The 22,685-nt window shown below is 45.2% G+C and overlaps 1 long non-coding RNA gene across 1 annotated transcript; it reads left to right on the top strand.

Annotated features, from left to right (window-relative positions):
• The first annotated feature begins 4,998 nt into the window (after positions 1 to 4,998).
• LOC311296697 lies at positions 4,999 to 5,570 on the top strand. The gene is made up of 2 exons (XR_014628683.1): positions 4,999 to 5,283; positions 5,537 to 5,570. It is a non-coding gene; the product is annotated as an uncharacterized lncRNA (long non-coding RNA).
• Positions 5,571 to 22,685: the final 17,115 nt, after the last annotated feature.

The following is a 22,685-nucleotide window of genomic DNA, read 5'->3' on the forward strand; positions in this document are numbered from 1 at the left end:
TTTCACAGGGAAAGGAGACCTTAAGAAACACATGAGAATTCACTCTGGAGAGAAACCGTATACATGCACTCAGTGTGGAAAGAGTTTTTCTCAAGCATCAACTCTCAGTGTTCATCTGCATGTTCACTCTGGAGAGAAACCGTATACATGCACTCAGTGTGGAAAGAGTTTCACAGGGAAAGGAGACCTTAAGAAACACATGAGAATTCACTCTGGAGAGAAACCGTATACATGCACTCAGTGTGGAAAGAGTTTTTCTCAAGCATCAACTCTCAGTGTTCATCTGCATATTCACTCTGGAGAAAAACCATTTAACTGTGATCAGTGTGGTAAAGATTTTATTTCATCATCACATCTAAAAGGTCATCTGAAAGTTCATTCAGATGAGAGGCCTTATGTGTGTTCTCTCTGTGGAAAGAGTTTTTCAAGGCTGAACAGTTTTAAACTGCACCAGAAAACACATAATGAAGTGAGAGAATATATGTGCTTTGACTGTGGGAAGAGCTTTACTACAGCGGGCAATCTGAAAGAGCACCAAAGAATTCATACAGCAAAAAACCTTACAAGTGCTCATATTGTACAAGAGTTTCACTCTGTCTGGAAACCTGAAAGCACACAAGCAAGTTCATACTGGAGAGAAGCCGTACTACTGTACTCAGTGTGAGAAGAGTTTCACCGCGAGCAAATGTTTTGTTAGATTCACATAAAGTAAATGTGTAGTTAGTTAACTAATAAACTAGTGTTTCTGTGAAATGCCACACGATTTGTGTTTTATATGTTAGAGAACAAGAAAGAAAATTATTGAAAATTATTTTGATTGAACGCTTACTCAAAGAAATACCAAAATTAAAAGAGACTGGAAACAAATGTAGAAAAACATCAACAATTTGTTATTTGTTAATATATGAAACAATTCCCTGAATTTGATCAGGTTTCTTTTTTTTTGTTTTGTTACATAAAGCCTGTTATTACATAAACAGATGTATATAATAACGTATATCTGTACAATAGCAAATAAAATGACCATTTCACTGACAATGTGTGATTTTGTGAGTAAAAGGTTTCTACAGATCCAATAATTAAAATAAACTGAAATTCAGATAAAGCAAACGTATCGTCTCAGGTTACGACTGTAACCTATGTTCCCTGAGAACAGGAAACGAGACACTATGTCATTGACGCTTTGGGGAACGCCTCAGGTGTGACAGGTGTCTGAAATCAAATATCAACTCATGGCAATCATGTTGACCGGCGACAGCCCGTGAATCATCAGCTTGATTGATTAACGTGCGACCTGGATGTATAAAGGGGAGCCTTGAAAACATGACAACATCCTATCGTCTGAAGGGACTGTTGGTAGGCAGGCCCCGAGGCATGGCAGGGAGACGTAGTGTCTCGTTCCCTGTTCTCAGGGAACATAGGTTACAGTCGTAACCTGAGACGTTCCCTTTCAAAGGGAACTCGACACTACGTCATTGACGCTTTGGGGAACGAAATACCCACTCCGCCATGCTGAGGGGAGTGCATACCCAAAGGCAGTGGCAACTGTCAGAACCAGCAATTCAGTGAATGCTAGAACCCCCTCAGGTCACACTGGGCTGTCAGTGACAGCACTCCCTACCGGTCATAGCCCAAGCTATAAGATACCACAGAAAACCTCCATAAACATAGTTTAAAGGAAGGTCTACCTGGGCCAGCTCAAGGGCCTAGGACCACAACTTCAATAATAGAAGGGGTCCCTACTAGGGAATGTGGCTAGGGAACCTGAGGGAACCCCAGCCAGTCACTACTCAGGGAAAACACCACCTGAAATGTAACCAGGCAGGCCTGATCTGGTGTCAAAACATAAGATACACAGTCTGGCCACTTCCTGTCTGTCCGAAGACAGAGTCTCTTGCCTTAGGTAAGGAATCCAACCCGAGGGACTGTGAAGCTGGCAGTGAACCACACGGCCCAGATATCAGAGACGGGAAAATACCGGAGAGTAAGACTCAGCATAGCGCTTAATCCGGTAGGCAAGCCTTATCAGGAAGGCCTAGTGAGGCCTATGACCTGATAACCACAGTATGTGGGAGCTCATATTCAGGAAGGCCTGGTGAGGCCTATGACCTGATAACCACAGTATGTGGGAGCTCATATTCAGGAAGGCCTGGTGAGGCCTATGACCTGATAACCACAGTATGTGGGAGCTCATATTCAGGAAGGCCTGGTGAGGCCTATGACCTGATAACCACAGTATGTGGGAGCTCATATTCAGGAAGGCCTGGTGAGGCCTATGACCCGATAACCACAGTATGTGGGAGCTCATATTCAGGAAGGCCTGGTGAGGCCTATGACCTGATAACCACAGTATGTGGGAGCTCATATTCATTAAGGCCTAGTGAGGCCTATGACCTGATAACCACAATATGTGGGAGCTCATATTCAGGAAGGCCTGGTGAGGCCTATGACCTGATAACCACAGTATGTGGGAGCTCATATTCAGGAAGGCCTAGTGAGGCCTATGACCTGATAACCACAGTATGTGGGAGCTCATATTCAGGAAGGCCTGGTGAGGCCTATGACCTGATAACCACAGTATGTGGGAGCTCATATTCAGGAAGGCCTGGTGAGGCCTATGACCTGATAACCACTGTATGTGGGAGCTCATATTCAGGAAGGCCTAGTGAGGCCTATGACCTGATAACCACAGTATGTGGGAGCTCATATTCAGGAAGGCCTGGTGAGGCCTATGACCTGATAACCACAGTATGTGGGAGCTCATATTCAGGAAGGCCTAGTGAGGCCTATGACCTGATAACCACAGTATGTGGGAGCTCATATTCAGGAAGGCCTAGTGAGGCCTATGACCTGATAACCACAGTATGTGGGAGCTCATATTCAGGAAGGCCTGGTGAGGCCTATGACCTGATAACCACAGTATGTGGGAGCTCATATTCAGGAAGGCCTGGTGAGGCCTATGACCTGATAACCACAGTATGTGGGAGCTCATATTCAGGAAGGCCTAGTGAGGCCTATGACCTGATAACCACAGTATGTGGGAGCTCATATTCAGGAAGGCCTAATGAGGCCTATGACCTGATAACCACAGTATGTGGGAGCTCATATTCAGGAAGGCCTAGTGAGGCCTATGACCTGATAACCACAGTATGTGGGAGCTCACATTCAGGAAGGCCTGTTGAGGCCTATGACCTGATAACCACAGTATGTGGGAGCTCATATTCAAGAAGGCCTAGTGAGGCCTATAACCTGATACTTGATAACCACTGTATGTGGGAGCTCATATTCAGGAAGGCCTAGTGAGGCATATGACCTGATAACCACAGCACGTGGGAGCTCATATTCAGGAAGGCCTAGTGAGGCATTTTGACTGTTCATGATTACATTGCCCATATTCATGATCTTCTCCACAACTGGCACATCTCCTTCTGCCTTTATACCTTGGCTGTATGTCCAAATCTTTGGCAGTTGTAACACCTCATTGGCTTTGGAGTGTAGTCTCTAACATTATAGCTCAAAAATCCTAACGTCACTTTTCTGGGTAGGAATTCATCTTCAAAAACAAGTACAACATACTCACTGTCTTTTCTCACCCCCTCTCGACTTATTTGTATAATTTGAGCACCTTTCAGAGTTCCTCCTTTTAAGTTTGATTTAATTTCGTCCATTGAGACTCCTACCGGGACTCCCCAAATCACTCCTTTACTCCACTTACTTTCCCTTTCCACACGACTTAAATTGTCCTATTTCCTTCATTCTTCCAGCCCTCTCCCTCTGCTCTTCATTTCTACAAACAATCAGTAGATTTACATCTCTAAAAACCTTTGCCATATGTATGTCTCCAATCTGATTTCGCAAAATAGTTGACTCATTGATGATATTCCCTTCTCCTCGCCAAATCTCAATATCATTTTAAATTTCAAACCTTGATCATTCTCCTCCACTCCTCTTTCAAAACTTTGATTACGCCTGGTTTTCTTTGCTCTAATCTCTTCAAAATTATTTTCTCTTTTCTCCCTCATCCTTCCGCTTCCTTGACTTGTTTCCATACTATCATCACTATCCACTATATCAGAATCTCCCCACTCTGGTCCATTCACAACACAGCTGTGCTTACCCACCACCACTTTCTTCTTTTCATTTGACTTTCCCATTCTTATTATTTTTCCGCTTTTCCAACCTAAAACGCTTGTGATCTCTGTTTTCCGAATCTCCTGCCGTCCAACAACCTGTTAACCCACCCATGTCAGCTTCTTCTTCTTCTTTGACTTGTTGCTATTTTACGGCAGTTGGCATCCAGCTTATCGGTCCATTACCACCACCTTCTGCTCCGGAGTGTGAGTCAGAAAATAGGTTTACAGACTAAATCTCTCTCACACACACACACACACACACACACACACACACACACACAAATGTTTGTTTTTTTCTCAAAAAATGTCCACATATATTGGTGATTGAGTCTGTGGAAATGTCATTTAAATGTGTTTAACTTTCATTTTGATGTTAATGTAAGTTTATAGCCATATGTGTGACCTGTGTATTAGATGAATTGCAGAACTGTTAGGGAGGACGGTAATTAACATGTCTTTTCTCATGCATCCTTCAGCTGAAAGACAGTGAATCTGAAGACGTGTGTGTGTGTTGATTGTCAGTTGTCATTCACATTTATACTATTAACAATGACAAAACTAACCTTTGGTGTGATATCCTATTTGATAAACAGATCTCACTTGTTTTCTGTTATTAAATCAGGGTTCACATGGAAATTCACATTTATCCTCCTTGAATTCATTCTAACAACTTAATATTTTAATATGTTTCAGACCAGATGGAGGTGAAAGAGCAAAGACAAGAACTGAAGTTAAAGGTGATGATGCTGTAGTTTGTTTCAGCCTGTTGACACCAATAAAATGAGCTTAATGTGCCAATTTACAGAAGATCTCAGCCATCAATATAATGAATGAGCTGAAAACAGGGAACTATTGGAGACAAAGAGGCTTTTCAGCAGCAGTTTAACATGATGGCTCTGTACTTTTTAAATGCAGATTGGATAAAAACACAGTGATCACAGTTCACACCTGCAGTGAAGCCCCTCCCACAACAATTCACCAATAAATACTGGGAATATTCCCATCATCCTACAAGAGAAGGACAAACTCCAGGAGTAGCAGCTGAAATCTGTGTGACTGTTAAAGATGGAGTTTATTAAAGAGGAGATTGAAGACATGAGGGATCCAGAACCATCCAGAATAAAACATGAAGATACTGAGGAACAAATAGGTTGGTGTCCTTTCTTGATTCTTCATTGTTGACTGCTTTGGTAAATGTGAATTAATAAGCAGTATATGGATGATAAATGATGGAGAAATGCATCTGAATGATCATAAACTTGTATATAGCAGTTGTCAAACATATTTGAACTATATTAACAAGTGAATGACAGAACAAAAAGTGAAAGATCTGATCTCTGTTGCTTTCTGCCATTAAACAACTGATCACACTTGAACTGATTCTAACTTGATGTATATTTTAGACCAGGTGAGAGTGAAAGAGCAAAGACAAGAACTGAACAAAGTGGAGGAGGAACATCATAACTTTACAATTCAAAGAACAAAAGCCAAAAAGACGCACACCTGCACTCAGTGTGGAAAGAGTTTCACACAGAAAGGAAACCTTAAGGCACACATGAGAATTCACACAGGAGAGAAGCCGCATACATGCACTCAGTGTGGAAAGAGTTTCACAGGGAAAGGAGACCTTAAGAAACACATGAGAATTCACTCTGGAGAGAAACCGTATACATGCACTCAGTGTGGAAAGAGTTTTTCTCAAGCATCAACTCTCAGTGTTCATCTGCATGTTCACTCTGGAGAGAAACCGCATACATGCACTCAGTGTGGAAAGAGTTTCACAGGGAAAGGAGACCTTAAGAAACACATGAGAATTCACTCTGGAGAGAAACCGTATACATGCACTCAGTGTGGAAATAGTTTTTTTCAAGCATCAACTCTCAGTGTTCATCTGCATGTTCACTCTGGAGAGAAACCGTATACATGCACTCAGTGTGGAAAGAGTTTCACAGGGAAAGGAGACCTTAAGAGACACATGAGAATTCACACTGGAGAGAAACCGTATACATGCACTCAGTGTGGAAAGAGTTTTTCTCAAGCATCAACTCTCAGTGTTCATCTGCGTATTCACTCTGGAGAAAAACCATTTAACTGTGATCAGTGTGGTGTAACAACAATGACTTGGTGTTGGGGAATTAATTAGCTCGAATTAGCGGTAATATTCATCAATGTGAATATGCATCTGTTGCTTCCATAAATTAATTTATTCAAAAATAGGGAATAGGTCAAAACCTCGGCTTGTATCAGCGATTTCCCAATTATTTATAGTAATCACTGATAGAGACGGGTAGAATTTACTCAATTAGGGGGAATTTGAGGTAGAAGTTGAAGAATGTTCATTTATCATGCAGACGGGCCGTCCAGCGGACCGAATGTATAAGTTATGAACAGAAATCGGGCGTCTTTAACACTGATAGATAATACTTTCTTGTGGCCACAAAGAAGATAATTATCTTCGTGTTTTAGACAATTTTAGATTTCTTTTAATAGTAAGACCAATCGTAGAGCTTATAAGGTAAAATCTGCACTCCTCAGGGACTCAGAATTTGAAACAAACAGGCAAACTTAATTCAAAGGATTTAACAAAGTTTATTTAAACAAGCTAGCGATTACACAATTACTTCAAATCACGCATGAATAAAAATGCATAAACAAAACAGGCAATATAACGATCGTAATACAGAAATACAACAAAATAAAAAGGGTTTGAGAGAAGGGGAGAGAGAGAGAGAGAGAGAGAGAGAGAGAGAGAATCAAACTGGAGGTAAGAATGATTTTAGGTGTGCGTGTGAGATGTTGAGATGGTAGCGTTTGTAAGGTGGGTGTGTCGGCGGCTTCGTGAGCACGTGGTAGTGTGTTTATCTTTGCACACGTGGGTGAGAGTATGTGTGTGTGTATGTGTGTGTGTGTATGTGTGTGTGTGAAAGAGAATTTAGAGATAGAGATAGAAACAGTTTAGTCGTTCACCACAAAACCCCAACGTTTCTCAGTAATATTTAGACACTTTAAACAGCATTTCCTTCAGATTGCAAATTTAAAAGATCTACGTTACTCTGTTTGGAAGATCGGCCTTCTGTGTGTGTGTTCGTCTGGGTTGGATATAAAGGCACCTGGATCACGTGGTCACAGCGTCTGGTTGCTATGGCGACTTGAAGCGAGCGAAAACTCAGCAAAGATTATCTTAGCCTTAAGTTGATTTCGTGGGTTGGTTTCAGAAGACTATACTGAAGTAATAGTAACTCTAAGAAAGACTTGGAAATAAAACGAAAATAAAAAGCGAGCGAAACTTCCTTGAGGGAAGGAGGCGTGTCGTCTTTCTCTCTCTGGCGGAATGCACTTGAGAGGAGAGGGGCGCGGAATTTTAAAGGGCTAAACTCACGCCTCCCTCACGTACGTGGGCCAATCGTCTTTAACAACGTATCGGGCCCACCTCCTGACGTTTCGAGGTCTATACGCCTCCCTTCACGCGGGGTTTTGAAACGATGGATTCGTCCATAACTCAATAACGCTGGTATTTAATAAACAATGCATTCTCTGATATTTTGTGTTAAAGATCCAGCATCGTTGGGGTTTGTGGAACACGGCAATACCGCGAATGACAGTTCTAAGATCTAAAATCAAGGAGGTACATCATTTCTTGTAATTGTGGGCACCACAGAGTGATTGCAGGCCAATAACCTATATAGGCATAACATTTGGGGCAGGGGATCATGCACATCAAGAAAATACATTTAAAATACTTTATACAAGGATTTTGGGTCACACGTGGTGGGGCTTCATGTGTTTTCTGTATGTGTGTGGAAAGTTCACAACCGCACGCTGAACTCTTGTCCCTGACGCTGCGGGGTGAGGCTTATGTGTGTGCGTTCGTTTGACTCCTTGCCTTGATGTACTCAGCAGAAACCACATGTTTGGGCATCTGTTCTTACAACACTGTTTTATTGTTGTGAAGAGTTAATTAGTGTCTATGTGCAAATCAGTGTTCGAGAGACTCCCTAGGAGGGGGTGCTTTCGGGCTCGCTCTCATTGGTCAGCGTTAGGCTCTCCAAGCCCTAAACAGACGGTCTTTGTTGATTTAGACGTAAGAGATCACGTAGAGAGAGAGATAGTCCATGATTTACACCATTTTTTGGTGCCATCTGGTCTGCAAGGCACAGAGCAATCTTAAGACAACAGAGGTGTCGTAAATGAGAGTGCTTTGGAATGTCAGAATAGCTTGAGTCAGAGCGAGACAGGGGTTTGGTGGATTTGGACTGCATTAATTAATTTGATTTCATCACCATGCAGACTGGTGATCTGCTCTCCGCTACAGTCCCCCCTTTGGTGAGTCGACCGGGCGTGTATGGGCCTAGTCGAGTCATCACAGTAACAATGGTCAGATGGCAGGTGCATGGATGGGAGGAAGCGGCACACGGGTGTTGCTTAGGACTGCAGTGTGATGACGGTGGTTGAGTTTAGCTGGTATTGGCCTTTTCCTGTCTGTCTTTGCTAAGGGCCAGATACCGTCTAATCTGATTGCGGTGGACCCATTTGAGAACTGGTTCTCTTTGTCCCCTTTTAAGCTGGATCTGGTATGCTACGGGGGAGAGTTTGTTCACTATTTCATGAGGTCCAGTCCAATGGGGCAGGAACTTTTTCGACAACTGTTTGGGTGGCAAGGCGAAACTGTAATACAGGACTTTGTCGCCCACGCCGAACTCTTGGTGTGATGCCTTTCGATCGTAATACGCTTTCTGGCCCGCGGCGCTGGTTTTCAGGTGTTGCTGGGCGAAAGCGAAAGTTGTTTTCAAGTGTCTATGGAGCTCGTCCAGATACTGGGACGTGGTGTAGGCAGTGACGAGGTTGTGGTCTCCGGGTTGGTACAACAGGTGTAATGGCAGAGTCATCTGCCTCCCAGTCATGAGTTCGAACGGCGGTACTCGCGTTGATTCCTGCGGGGTGGCTCGGATGGCCATCAGTACCAGGGGAAGTTTCACATCCCAGTCTTTCTGGTTAGCTGCCACGTATTTTCTCAACATGGCGACCACCGTTCGGTTAGACCTTTCTACCTGTCCGGATGAGATCGGATGGTGACTGATGTGAAGTTTAGCTTGTACCCCTAGAGTTCTCCAGATCTTTTGCATGATCTCTGCGGTGAAATGAGTTCCTCGGTCAGAATTGACTCTGAGCGGTAGGCCAAATCGGGAGAAGATGTGGTTCATCAGGAGGTATGCCGTTGTCTGGGCAGTGTCGTTAGGTGCTGGCAAACATTCTACCCACTTGGTGAATTGGCACACCACCGTGAGAAAGTACTTATTGCCTCTTGTTGATCTGGGCAGGGGTCCTACCCAGTCAATTTGAAGGTCTGACCAGGGGAACGTGATCCCTCTGCGTTGCAGTGGGGCTCTGTGATTTATGTTTGTTGGTTGGAACTGGCAGCAGACCAGGCATTCTCTCACGTACTCTGCTACATCTTGCTGCATACATGGCCAATATGCCACCTGTCTAAGTGTCTCATACGTGGCTCTGGTACCGTGGTGTCCAGCGTATGGTGCGTTGTGGGCGTGGTTTATGAACTCCCCCCTTTGGCATCGGGGCACAACGAGTTTAGGCGAGGTGGTGTCATCGGTGACAAACCATAGAATCTCGTCCCGCACACGCAGCTTGTGTTTGCAGTTATGCAAATGTCTGAGATCTGAGTTATCGTTGATGTCCGAAGGTGCGATAGGGAAGGTGGAGGGGCAGAGGAGGTTTGCCTTAATTGTCTTTATAGCCGTGTCGGAGGCTTGCATGTCCGCAATGTCGTTGTTTGAAATTTGCGGAGTTAGTGATATAAGTTGTGAAGCAGTTTCAGCAGCAGGTGGATGCCGCTTGCTGCGGGTTATCACCGTAATGTCGGGGGTGGGTGTGGCTGTTGGGGAAGACCATTGTTCACCGTGTAGTGCGCCCGCTTTTGCGAGGGCGTCAGTGTGGTCATTGTAGTCTTTGTCTTGGCCTGGGAGTTTGGAGTGTCCTTTTACCTTTTTCCAGTACACGGCGAGATCGTGTGTCGTTGTGATGTTATCACATTCCTGGAACAGGTGTTGGTGTTTTACAGGCTTGTTGTTAGCAGTTTTGAAACCATTCTGTTTCCAGGTCTGGAGATGGCATACAAAACTGAGTCTTGCATAGTTAGAGACTGTGCAGATGAGAATTTCTTTGATGTTGTTTGATGCTGCGATTTGCAGAGTTATGAGAATTGCTGCTATTTCTGCATACTGTGATGACTTGGGGCCTAGCTTGAAGTGTTGTGGTGGGCATGGGTGGTCGTTCACCCACAGTACTCCTGCACCTGCTTTTAGGATGCCCTCGCTGTTGTAGGAGCATCCGTCCACGTAGGCTGTGGGCATGCCTTCGCACGCATTCTTGTCAAAGTACCTGTGGCAGGTCAGTTGTGGCTGCTGGGGCTCGGGTGTTTCCGGCGTTGCAGCAGGTGAGTTGTCCGAGCAATTTTGACATGCCGCCAAGCCGTTACCTAGAGCAGATTTGTGACTTTGTGCATATCGTGCTTCGACATTTCTTCCTTGGAGAGCCATTAGCCATGTAGCTATGCGTGAATTGGTTACCACGCCATCACGAATTCTCTGGCTATTGAGAAACGTGACAGGCTGGTGGCAAGTGTCTATGATAACTTTTTGTGCCCCAATGTAGTTGGAGAAACGCTGAATGGCCCATACTGTGCAGAGCAAAGCTTTTTCACAGTCTGAGAATTTACATTCTGGAGGTAGAAGTGTTTTGCTGGCGTATGCGACCACCTTTTTGTCTTGGTCGTGTTGTTGGTATAGGCCAGCACTGAGACATTGATCTGAGAAACCAGCTTCCAGGTGGAATTCTTTCTGTGGGTCAGGGTAAGCAAGGCATGGTGCTGTGCATAAGTGTCTTTTTAGTGCTGCCATGGCGTGTTCCTGTGCGTCTGACCAGACGAAAGGGCAGTCCTTTTTCAGCAGGGCTGTCAGAGGCTTGGCGATGTCTGAATAGTTTTCGATGAACTGTCGGGAGTAATTGCATACTCCTAGGAAGCTTCGTAGTTCAGAGATGTTAGAGGGAGGTTTAATGTTTTGGATGGCATGAATACGGTTTGTTTGTGGTTCGATGCCATGATGTCCAATGCGTAGGCCGACGTAGTCGACTTTGGTACGGCACCATTGTCCTTTGTGGAGGGCTATTTTGGCGCCGGCAGTGGTCAACTGGTTTAAAACATAGTCAATCTCTTTGAGGTGGTCTGCCACCGTTGTGCTTTTCATGAGTACGTCGTCGACGTAAATCAGGTTACCTCTCATTCTGGCGTCTGGGCATGCTTTGTTTAGGAAGATGTTGAACTCGGCTGGTGAGTTTGCATATCCGAACGGACATCTATTGAAAGTGTACTGTCGGTTGCCAAACGTAAAGGCCAGCTTGTGTTGGTCGTCGGGGTGTACCGGAATGGTCCAGAATCCAGAGGCCACATCGAGTGTGGAGAAGATGGTGGCTCCTCTGATCCGTGGGATTTCCTGTTCCAGCTGAGTCATGGGCCACCGTGACAACGGCACCTGTTGATTCAGTTTTCGATAGTCAATCGTTGGTCTCCATTTGCCGTTCGGCTTGAGGACAGGCCAAATGGGGGCGGAGTAGGTGCTGTTACAAATTCTTATCACACCTTTCTCAAGCATGGTTTCGATGATTTCCTGCACTGGTTCGTGTGAAGCGATGGGAATTTTGTATTGCTTGACGAAGGTGGGAGGAGCCTCAGGGTGCGTGGGGATACGCACGGTGTGGAGGTCAGTGAGCCCACAGTCTAAAGAGTCTTTTGCAAAGGATTCTTTGAACTTGTAAAGGACTTGTCGTAGTCTTTGGCGGTCTGTTTCCTTCTGGAGTGCGTCGGCATCTTGTAGAATTTGTTGCACTTGAGATTCAAAACCTTGGTATGGTTCATCAGTTGGCTTGTCATCAGTCGGGTTGGTTTTGACAGGTGTGGCCGGTGCGCCAGTCTCACCGACAGGCTGGTGGGAGACTGTGTACACTGCGAGGTGTTGGTCCTCTGTCAGTTCCGTTCTGCACACCTGATCTTTGGCCATCGGCATGACCGATGTGATGGCAATGAATTGGAAGGGTGCTGTGAACAATGTGTTGTCTGTATGCCCTTCGGGTATTAGTGCAGGTGGGATGGGCCCTATGATGGGTAGCATCAGTTCAAAGTCATGAAAGTCGTGACTGACTAGCCATCCCAGTCGGTAGGCTTTGGGGATGCTGATGTCAGTTGCTGTACAATTGTTGAACAGGATATAAACTACCCGAGATGATACTTCAGTGAGGGGTGTGGCTTCGAGGGTGAGTCCGAGTTCCATACATTCAGGTGAAGGTTGGAAGAAAGCCAGCGTGTGGTTTAGGGTTTGGCCCTGTCGCAGGTTGAGTCGCACGGCGACTCCTTTGGTATAAGCAGGTACCACTGTTCCCTGTTCGGTGATGAGAGTGCATACGTCTGGGATGGTTTGTCCAGACAGTAGATTGTCACGACTGATGGGAGCAGGTGGCTGTGAAGTCAATGGAGCCCATACAACTTCATTGAACAGGTCCACATGAGCCTTGAGGCGAATCAGGATGTCTGCTCCGATGTAGACGTCGTGGGCTGGATTTTCCAGGATCAGGAAGTAATGGGTCAAGTACCGGTGGTTCCATTTTATGTTCAGAGCACAGATCCCTTTGGCAGATGTCATTGAGGATGGCTCTGAGTTTAAAGGGAAACGGGTGCGTTTGCCGGTATAGGGCAGGTCCGGTGTGTTTTCAATAATGGTATTGAATAGTGAGAGACTGATGGCTGAGTTGTCTGCCCATAGTGCCAGGATAATGTCTGTTGCGGTTACGTCCTGCAGCTGCAGGGGAGTTTTTACCTGGGGGCAGTACTTATCGGAGTCTGGCGTTGGTCTGAACGTGCAGAGTAGCGAACTTGAACCCTGAACAGCTGTGGGGATTTCATCCTCAGGTCTGGCTGAGGGAATTTCCACGATCCTTGTGGTTTGGCATTCTGGCTCAATGGATTTGTGCGGCTGGAGGGGGAGGGGTTCGCGCACCTGAGCCCAAATTTGGAGATGCTTGAAGTCCAACAAGGGTTCGAAACGGTCCAGCAGGTCCTTGCCTATGAGAAATTGATAAGTGTTCACAGGGGAAATATACACAGGGTGGACTACGCTCATAGGACCGATTGCCAGGTGAATGGGAGCTAAGTTCTTTAGCTGGATGTCGTTCTGGCTGTATGACTGCACGTTCAGCTCACAAGTGTGGAATTTAAGAGTTCGGTTTTGTCTTTGCGCTTCACACTTGAGTTTTTGAAATAGTTGAGCAGAAATTAGCGTTAGGTCCGAACCTGTGTCCACCAGGGCTTCGAGCTGCATTTCTTTTTCTAAGGTGATGGTTAAGTACAGTTTTCGTGCCACTCCTCTCTCAATAAGGTTGCCTAGGAGTTGTGGCATGGGCTCTTGTGTGCTGATTGACAAGCAGTGGGGGTAGGTCTCTAGTGTCTCGTTGTTGGTGCAGATTACTAGGACAGCGCTGTCTGGCATTTTGTTGTGAGAGCTGCTGCAGTCTTGTGCAGGAAGTGTTGTTGTCAGCTGGAGGGAGTGAGTTGAGCTGTCATTTGGTGATGCAGCAGCGAGTTCGATAGTCTTTGGTTTGACAGCGGTGTTTTGCGGGGCTGTCAGTTTGAGGGAGTGAGTGGAGCTGTCATTTTGTTTTGTGACAGCGAGTTCGATAGTCTTTGGTTTGACAGCAGTGTTTTGCGGGGCTGTCAGTTGGAGGGAGTGAGTGGAGCTGTCATTCTGTGATGTGACAGCGAGTTCAGCAGTCTGAGGTTTAACAATAGTTTCAGGTGGGCTGTCAACGTGAGGAGCATTGGTTTCAGGCCTGTGGGCTAGTCATGCGGTGTCTGGTTTATCTTTGTCTTCCTTGTGAGGTTTCTTTTGGACAAGATTTCTCAGTGCTCTTATGAGTTCTGCTTCTTCGGGCGTGGCTGCACTGTTTCTGTCGGGTGTGGGCTCCATTTTGACTTTACCGTTGTCATGTCGAGATGGGTCCCTTGGCCGTTTATCTGGGCTTGTGGTTCGGGGAGATCGGGGTCGGCCCCTTCTGGGGTTGCGGTCGGCTTCCCAGCTGCCTCCGCCTTTTTGGTTGTGGGGGAAGCGATGCCGGTCCCAGGATCCACCGAAACGATCATTTTGCGGCCTTGGGCGGAAACCCCCCCGGTTTCGTTGTCCTCTGCCGGCTTGGAACGGTCGGGACTGTTTGTTGCCGGGTTCGTAGTTGGCAGGTTGTGCACCCTCCAGGGCAAGTTCTGGACTGGGCGCAGCGACGGCACACACTGTGGGGTATTTTACAGGTTTTTCAGACACAGTCTTTTGTTTTACGTACGCTTTGTGGGCCAGGTCGCGTAGCTGTTGAATTGACAGGGTCCGTGGACAGACTAGAACGCCCAGGTGCGCACTTTGACTTGGGTGGAGATTCCGCAGAAAAAGTGTTTTGAAACTCACGTCCTCTTCCATGTGTGCCTCATTCCTTGGTCCGAAGTATGCGAGCCGCAGACGTTCGTAGTAGGCTTGCGGCGTTTCCAGACGAGCTTGTTTGAGGTCCATTGCCGCAAGGATGCCTTGGTCCGAGTCTGGATCAGAGAATTCACGGATCAGGGCTTGTCGTAATTGTGGATAATTCGTTTTGACAGATTCTGGCTGGCGATCCAGGAAACTTCTCACGATGCGCCCAGAAGTGATCCGAAGGAGATATAACTTGTCCCAAGTCGTGACATTGTCCACAGTTTGCAAGTGAAATTCAATATCGGTTAGATAAGAGTGCACGTCGTTGCCACCTGTTGGATTTGGGTTGAATGGAGGGATGTTTCTTGCCAGCTTGTCCAGTTCTTTAGAGGCTGTGCGGTGACTGGTGGCTCGTCTTTCCGGGACGGGGCCAGCAGGTGAGACAGTGTCAGGACGTGGGCTTTCCTCTTCTTCTTTAGCTTTAATAGTTGGGCTGTGAAGTGCAGGTTCGCGGGTAAGGAGAGACGGGGTGATGTGTGTCTCCCCCTCCCGCTTATCTTGTAGGTCGTACACATGTTTGAGTTCACGGTGGACCATGTCCAGCTCGTCCTTAAGCTCATGTCTTTGTTGGATGAGCTCGTTAATTTCGGCTCGGGATTTCTGCAAAAATGTTTCACAAACTTTGATTCTAGCGTCTCTGTCCTTTAATTCTGTGCGTGCTCTTGCTAGCAGATCCTCTCCACGTAGCATCTGGGAATTTAGGGCAGCCGTGGTCTGTTTCTCCGCCTCCACTGTCCTGTCCGTGTCCAGACGCAGGTCCTCCAGGGCCTGCTGTAATCTTTCCACTTCCTGTTGTAGTCTTTCCACTTCCTGTTGTAGTTCCGGGTGTGTTTCCTCCTCATTTTCCTGAAGTAGCTCGTCCAGTTGTTGTTGTGCCAGTTCCTTTTGCTTGCAGGCCTCCCTTAGCTGAGTCTTTAGTCCAGCGGTGTCCTTTTCCAGCTTGGCTTTGTCCTTTTCCAGCTGGGCTTTGTCCTTTTCCAGCTGGGCTTTGTCCTCCTCCAGCAGACGTGCCTGGGACACTAGGTAGTGAGAGAGACTCCCGATGAGGCGACTCCATTCTTTTGAACTGTAGGCCTGCGTGGGGTCCTGGGACATGATCTGGTCCACGTTGGCGTCCAGTTCCTGTTGGGTCAGGAGTTTTGGGTCACCGAAGTCTTTGGACAGGCAACCGGAGGTCATGGCGGCCAACCACGCCTCTAGGCTACTCCAGTGAGCTGCAGGGCTGGGTGAGCGCGACATGTTGACTCACTGTAGGCGAGAGAAAACACAACACACACACACACAAGAAGGGCCAATGCAATCGTGTCGTGAAGCTAATAAACTATAGGACGGTGTGCCGTCTATAGAACTTTAGGTTAACTGACTTTAGACAGTTAGGCGGGTCAGCCTAGGACCCGGAATGGAGACTGTTCAGTTGTCCCTCTATTACTTAGCCTTTTGGGGTCTCGTTGGTGCACTGAAAAACAAGTTACCACAGAACGTGCAAGGCACGAGTAGGCGAGGATTGAAAGGGAAGGAAGAAACAGGAATTGAACACAAAAACAAAACAAAATATCAGTGATTTGATCTGAGCTGTAATTTGGACACTAATAGCACAAAGGATGTGTCTTGGGGGAAATATTTAAGATTATGTGGCTTACAGTGGGAGGCAGAGTTATATATATGTATATATATATATATTTTTTTTTTTTTTTTTTAAGTTCAGTCTACCTGAAATGGACGGAGGTCGCCCCGGCCGGCCCCCTCTGAGCGCAGTCAACCTATCTGGCGCCCCGAACACCTGGCCGCCGTGACTTTGGGTCCTCCGTTACTCTGCTCACGGACACGACCCCTCAAACAGGGTGACTTTTAGCACAATCCTAGTAGTTCCGGAGATATCAACCAACCGAACGCAATGCAAAGGTGGGTGCGTCACAGAACGATGGCAGGGACTGCCTAGTGTTTGCGCAGCGGTCCCAACAATTGACTTTTGCGTAGGTTTTTATGGCTGACACTCCGAAGCACCGGATTGCTGAGGTCACGAACTGCGTGCCGCCGCCCGTGGCAGAGGTAAGAGAAACTCAAGGGTCACCGCACGGTCAGTGTCGGAAACGTCAGTCGGGAGACTCACCCACAGAGGTCGAAACGGGACTCCACTAGTCCACTGCAGGTGCTGAGATTCTTGCCTATAAGAGCCACAACATGGAGTGAAACAAGGGACTCTAAAGTGAATTAAGGTTTCTTGTTTACACCAAATGGGTTATGTGGTAAAACAATAATAACAAAATAAAACTCCGCAGAGGAAGAAAACACAAAGCAAAGTAAAATTAAACCAACCTTGAAGCGGAAAAACCGAATTAAAGGGGTGTATGGTCTTGTCAGTTAGAGGTGAAACAGAAGAAGGTTAGCGGTTTCTCGATGTAGGTGGAAACAGGAGAAGCGGTGCGGTAGACCACTGTAGTGGTTTAATAGAGCCTCTAGGGGGCGCTCTTCCTCTCGTCGGTTCGCCTTAACTGTTGGACACACTTAGACTTTTAATTCAAAATTGGCTTAAAATCAAATCCAAATAAGCCTGGGGTACCTTAACAGGGAATTCGAATGGTTATTTATAACAATCAAACAACACTTAAGTTATTTTGTAATGATTACAAACTAATCATTCGAAATCAGCATATGGAATGAAATTCAACAGAGTAAATTTGTAGAAAGCTGACTTGGACCGGGAGCTTCCACTAGGGGGCTCTGTCTTTCTCAGGGGCTATGATGATTGGGAAAAAAAAAAATTTCCTTTTTTTTTTCTTTTTAGAGAAATGGAAGGCTTTCGACAACAAAATAAAATAATCACTATAACATTGAAGTTGTTATTAGATGATTATTAAAATGGGAATAAACCCAAACCGAATCATCAAGGTAGATTTAGAAATGGAAAACACAGCAGGGTATAGTGGCCCTGAGGAGAAGAGTGATAGTTGACCTGGAGGGGTGTGGCCACGTGGGGCGCTGTCCTCTTCCGGGTGAACTATCAGTGCTTTTGGACTGAGACACTCTATAATCTCCGGTTTCCTTTCTGGGACTTTAAATTCACAATAAACTGTCTCAGTCCAAAATACAAGGGTTGTTTTAAACGAACTCAGCGAGTTGTAAATGCAAATGTGTATTTAAACAACTTCTTAGATACTTACGACCGCGAATTTTTTTTTTATATCACCAAAAATCAAGGCGGAAGGAAATGGCCGACGGGTGTTTACCCCGTCGTCGACCACGCGGTGGCAGTGTTGCGCTTACGCGGAACAAAGACACGAGGTGGTAAATTTAAAACATGAGAACAATATACGCCTGTAAGATTGACTTCAGCAATCGCAATTTCACGCGTGCAGGCCTTTTACAAACACAAAAATCACACTGCAAATAAATTCTTTAAGAAGGTCACGCAGACCTTTTACAAACACAAAAATCACACTGCAAATAAATTTTTGAGAGATCACGGCGGATCTTTTGTTTCTGTTCCGTGCAGAAACTATAACGCGGGTTTCTTGCTGGTTAGCGAGGCCAGTGGTTTAACCCGTAACGTGTCGTTGCTAACGACTTACAATTAGAATATTCTTTCTGACCGGAGTAGCTTACTTGCTCTCGGGGTTTACAGAAATACCGGTAACAATGCCTGATGGACTCCTTTGTTCCAACACAGGTATTAAAACAGAATTACATGTACGGTCAAACACAAAGAGATGTTTATTTTCCTCTAATTTTGGACTCGCAACAATACTGTATAACTGCAGGTTTTCTCCACGACCAGATTTACTGGTGGTTTATGGCTTTTTGCCCTTTGATCAGTTTTCCGAGTCGACTTATTCAGTAATTCAATACTTATTCCTTAACGTTTCAAGATTCAAACGCGCACAGAACGTTAAACTTTCAAAAATCACACATGAATATCAAATTGCACAATTTGTACCAAAACTGAGTATGAGAGTGCCCGCATTCAAAAAACCATTATTTATGTAACAACAATGACTTGGTGTTGGGGAATTAATTAGCTCGAATTAGCGGTAATATTCATCAATGTGAATATGCATCTGTTGCTTCCATAAATTAATTTATTCAAAAATAGGGAATAGGTCAAAACCTCGGCTTGTATCAGCGATTTCCCAATTATTTATAGTAATCACTGATAGAGACGGGTAGAATTTACTCAATTAGGGGGAATTTGAGGTAGAAGTTGAAGAATGTTCATTTATCATGCAGACGGGCCGTCCAGCGGACCGAATGTATAAGTTATGAACAGAAATCGGGCGTCTTTAACACTGATAGATAATACTTTCTTGTGGCCACAAAGAAGATAATTATCTTCGTGTTTTAGACAATTTTAGATTTCTTTTAATAGTAAGACCAATCGTAGAGCTTATAAGGTAAAATCTGCACTCCTCAGGGACTCAGAATTTGAAACAAACAGGCAAACTTAATTCAAAGGATTTAACAAAGTTTATTTAAACAAGCTAGCGATTACACAATTACTTCAAATCACGCATGAATAAAAATGCATAAACAAAACAGGCAATATAACGATCGTAATACAGAAATACAACAAAATAAAAAGGGTTTGAGAGAAGGGGAGAGAGAGAGAGAGAGAGAGAGAGAGAGAGAGAATCAAACTGGAGGTAAGAATGATTTTAGGTGTGCGTGTGAGATGTTGAGATGGTAGCGTTTGTAAGGTGGGTGTGTCGGCGGCTTCGTGAGCACGTGGTAGTGTGTTTATCTTTGCACACGTGGGTGAGAGTATGTGTGTGTGTATGTGTGTGTGTGTATGTGTGTGTGTGAAAGAGAATTTAGAGATAGAGATAGAAACAGTTTAGTCGTTCACCACAAAACCCCAACGTTTCTCAGTAATATTTAGACACTTTAAACAGCATTTCCTTCAGATTGCAAATTTAAAAGATCTACGTTACTCTGTTTGGAAGATCGGCCTTCTGTGTGTGTGTTCGTCTGGGTTGGATATAAAGGCACCTGGATCACGTGGTCACAGCGTCTGGTTGCTATGGCGACTTGAAGCGAGCGAAAACTCAGCAAAGATTATCTTAGCCTTAAGTTGATTTCGTGGGTTGGTTTCAGAAGACTATACTGAAGTAATAGTAACTCTAAGAAAGACTTGGAAATAAAACGAAAATAAAAAGCGAGCGAAACTTCCTTGAGGGAAGGAGGCGTGTCGTCTTTCTCTCTCTGGCGGAATGCACTTGAGAGGAGAGGGGCGCGGAATTTTAAAGGGCTAAACTCACGCCTCCCTCACGTACGTGGGCCAATCGTCTTTAACAACGTATCGGGCCCACCTCCTGACGTTTCGAGGTCTATACGCCTCCCTTCACGCGGGGTTTTGAAACGATGGATTCGTCCATAACTCAATAACGCTGGTATTTAATAAACAATGCATTCTCTGATATTTTGTGTTAAAGATCCAGCATCGTTGGGGTTTGTGGAACACGGCAATACCGCGAATGACAGTTCTAAGATCTAAAATCAAGGAGGTACATCATTTCTTGTAATTGTGGGCACCACAGAGTGATTGCAGGCCAATAACCTATATAGGCATAACATTTGGGGCAGGGGATCATGCACATCAAGAAAATACATTTAAAATACTTTATACAAGGATTTTGGGTCACACGTGGTGGGGCTTCATGTGTTTTCTGTATGTGTGTGGAAAGTTCACAACCGCACGCTGAACTCTTGTCCCTGACGCTGCGGGGTGAGGCTTATGTGTGTGCGTTCGTTTGACTCCTTGCCTTGATGTACTCAGCAGAAACCACATGTTTGGGCATCTGTTCTTACAACACTGTTTTATTGTTGTGAAGAGTTAATTAGTGTCTATGTGCAAATCAGTGTTCGAGAGACTCCCTAGGAGGGGGTGCTTTCGGGCTCGCTCTCATTGGTCAGCGTTAGGCTCTCCAAGCCCTAAACAGACGGTCTTTGTTGATTTAGACGTAAGAGATCACGTAGAGAGAGAGATAGTCCATGATTTACACCATTTTTTGGTGCCATCTGGTCTGCAAGGCACAGAGCAATCTTAAGACAACAGAGGTGTCGTAAATGAGAGTGCTTTGGAATGTCAGAATAGCTTGAGTCAGAGCGAGACAGGGGTTTGGTGGATTTGGACTGCATTAATTAATTTGATTTCATCACCATGCAGACTGGTGATCTGCTCTCCGCTACAGTGGTAAAGATTTTATTTCATCATCACATCTAAAAGGTCATCTGAAAGTTCATTCAGATGAGAGGCCTTATGTGTGTTCTCTCTGTGGAAAGAGTTTTTCAAGGCTGAACAGTTTTAAACTGCACCAGAAAACACATAATGAAGTGAGAGAATATATGTGCTTTGACTGTGGGAAGAGCTTTACTACAGCGGGCAATCTGAAAGAGCACCAAAGAATTCATACAGCAAAAAACCTTACAAGTGCTCATATTGTACAAGAGTTTCACTCTGTCTGGATCCCTGAAAGCACACAAGCAAGTTCATACTGGAGAGAAGCCGTACTACTGTACTCAGTGTGAGAAGAGTTTCACCGCGAGCAAATGTTTTGTTAGATTCACATAAAGTAAATGTGTAGTTAGTTAACTAATAGACTAGTGTTTCTGTGAAATGCCACACGATTTGTGTTTTATATGTTAGAGAACAAGAAAGAAAATTATTGAAAATTATTTTGATTGAACGCTTACTCAAAGAAATACCAAAATTAAAAGAGACTGGAAACAAATGTAGAAAAACATCAAAAATTTGTTATTTGTTAATATATGAAACAATTCCCTGAATTTGATCAGGTTTCTTTTTTTTTGTTTTGTTACATAAAGCCTGTTATTACATAAACAGATGTATATAATAGCGTATATCTGTACAATAGCAAATAAAATGACCATTTCACTGACAATGTGTGATTTTGTGAGTAAAAGGTTTCTACAGATCCAATAATTAAAATAAACTGAAATTCAGATAAAGCAAACGTATCGTCTCAGGTTACGACTGTAACCTATGTTCCCTGAGAACAGGAAACGAGACACTATGTCATTGACGCTTTGGGGAACGCCTCAGGTGTGACAGGTGTCTGAAATCAAATATCAACTCATGGCAATCATGTTGACCGGCGACAGCCCGTGAATCATCAGCTTGATTGATTAACGTGCGACCTGGATGTATAAAGGGGAGCCTTGAAAACATGACAACATCCTATCGTCTGAAGGGACTGTTGGTAGGCAGGCCCCGAGGCATGGCAGGGAGACGTAGTGTCTCGTTCCCTGTTCTCAGGGAACATAGGTTACAGTCGTAACCTGAGACGTTCCCTTTCAAAGGGAACTCGACACTACGTCATTGACGCTTTGGGGAACGAAATACCCACTCCGCCATGCTGAGGGGAGTGCATACCCAAAGGCAGTGGCAACTGTCAGAACCAGCAATTCAGTGAATGCTAGAACCCCCTCAGGTCACACTGGGCTGTCAGTGACAGCACTCCCTACCGGTCATAGCCCAAGCTATAAGATACCACAGAAAACCTCCATAAACATAGTTTAAAGGAAGGTCTACCTGGGCCAGCTCAAGGGCCTAGGACCACAACTTCAATAATAGAAGGGGTCCCTACTAGGGAATGTGGCTAGGGAACCTGAGGGAACCCCAGCCAGTCACTACTCAGGGAAAACACCACCTGAAATGTAACCAGGCAGGCCTGATCTGGTGTCAAAACATAAGATACACAGTCTGGCCACTTCCTGTCTGTCCGAAGACAGAGTCTCTTGCCTTAGGTAAGGAATCCAACCCGAGGGACTGTGAAGCTGGCAGTGAACCACACGGCCCAGATATCAGAGACGGGAAAATACCGGAGAGTAAGACTCAGCATAGCGCTTAATCCGGTAGGCAAGCCTTATCAGGAAGGCCTAGTGAGGCCTATGACCTGATAACCACAGTATGTGGGAGCTCATATTCAGGAAGGCCTAGTAAGGCCTATGACCTGATAAC

The sequence above is a fragment of the Rutilus rutilus genome, assembly GCF_951802725.1.
Source record: "Rutilus rutilus genome assembly, chromosome: 9".
In the NCBI taxonomy this organism is placed as follows: domain Eukaryota; kingdom Metazoa; phylum Chordata; class Actinopteri; order Cypriniformes; family Leuciscidae; genus Rutilus; species Rutilus rutilus.